The sequence below is a fragment of the Myotis lucifugus genome, unplaced genomic scaffold, assembly GCF_000147115.1.
Source record: "Myotis lucifugus unplaced genomic scaffold, Myoluc2.0 scaffold_703, whole genome shotgun sequence".
Classification (NCBI taxonomy): Eukaryota; Metazoa; Chordata; class Mammalia; order Chiroptera; family Vespertilionidae; genus Myotis; species Myotis lucifugus.
Window position 1 is genome coordinate 267,334 of NW_005871751.1, and position 1,252 is coordinate 268,585.

General features: G+C 49.8%; 1 long non-coding RNA gene across 1 annotated transcript in view; it reads left to right on the plus strand.

Annotated features, from left to right (window-relative positions):
- The window catches only part of LOC111823814, a 10,071-nt gene extending 9,524 nt beyond the window's left edge, over positions 1-547 (plus strand). The window contains exon 3 of the long non-coding RNA XR_002826921.1: positions 305-547. This is a non-coding gene — a long non-coding RNA (uncharacterized LOC111823814). The remainder of the gene's footprint in view (positions 1-304) is intronic.
- Positions 548-1,252: the final 705 nt, after the last annotated feature.

The window sequence follows — 1,252 nt, forward strand, 5'->3', positions numbered from 1 at the left end:
CCCAGCCCTGCCCTGGAGAGAGGCAGCTCTTCCCAGCGCTTCCTGCTGGTCCCCAAGCTGAGGGAGGGAGATGCACTGCTGATCCCTTTATGACAGGAGTCGGCAAACCTGCTGTAAAGGGCCGAGAGTGAAGATTTAGGTCCTGCAGGCCGTATGGTCTCCACTGCAGGGACTCAGCTCTGCCGTGAGAAAGCATCGTGGACAATGCTGGTGCCGGGGTGTGGCCGCGGCCGGGAAGCGGTCTGGCCTCTGCCGTGTGAATTTCATGTGTCACCAAACCGTAACCTTTTGACTTTTCCTCCAGCCACTGGACAAGGGTAGAAACCATCCTCAGCTTCACGCAGGAACAAGCAGAGGCACAGAGTTGGCGCCCGGATTACAGAACGTGTGCTTCTGATTGTACAACAGGATTTCTTGAGTCCTTGATTTTGATTCAGCTGACTTGGCTGTGTCTGTCATGGAGTCATTGTTCCTCTAGTGCAGCGGTTCTCAACCTGTGGGTTGCGACCCCTTTGGGGGTCTAATGACCCTTTCACAGGGGTTGCCTAAGACCATCGGAAAACATATATAATTACATATTGTTTTTGTGATTAATCACTATGCTTTCATTATGTTCAATTTGTAACAATGAAATTGGGGGTCACCACAACATGAGGAACTGTATTAAAAGGTCGCGGCATTAGGAAGGTTGAGAACCGCTGCTCTAGTGAGATTTCAGTGCTGGAAGGAGAGCCAGACCCTTAGCTCCTGGCAGCCTGCCCGCCTGCAGGCCCCTCTCTCCTAGGGTTGTTGTTTTGTTGGTTCCCTTACTCCATCTTCCCAACGGCCAGCACCCAGTGTGCTGCATGTGTGGTTCTTTACTTTGTGCGTTTCTTTTCTTGTTGTTGCTGTTTAAAGTTTATTTTTGCAGGGGTGGCTCTCACAGACGTGCATTCCTGGGTTCGGTGGGACATCTTTAATTGATGGAAGTGTATTGTGTTGCGGCGCTCATTCTCACTTTCCGCTCAGCACTGTGTCTAAAAGGTGATCCTCGTTGCCACGGGAACAGCGAGCCGTTGCTTCTAACTGTGCGCAGGGCTCCGTGGGCAAGTCCACCTCCTCTTCTTTTAAAAAAGAAGTTTCCTGGGGTGGTAGCATGTTTTGAGCTTGTGTGTATTTGGAAATATAAATGATAATTACTGCACAAGAGAAGTATCTGTAAAAGTCCTGTGAAAATATTCCCCCCTCCATATGTGCATTTTTTTCTGTTCAG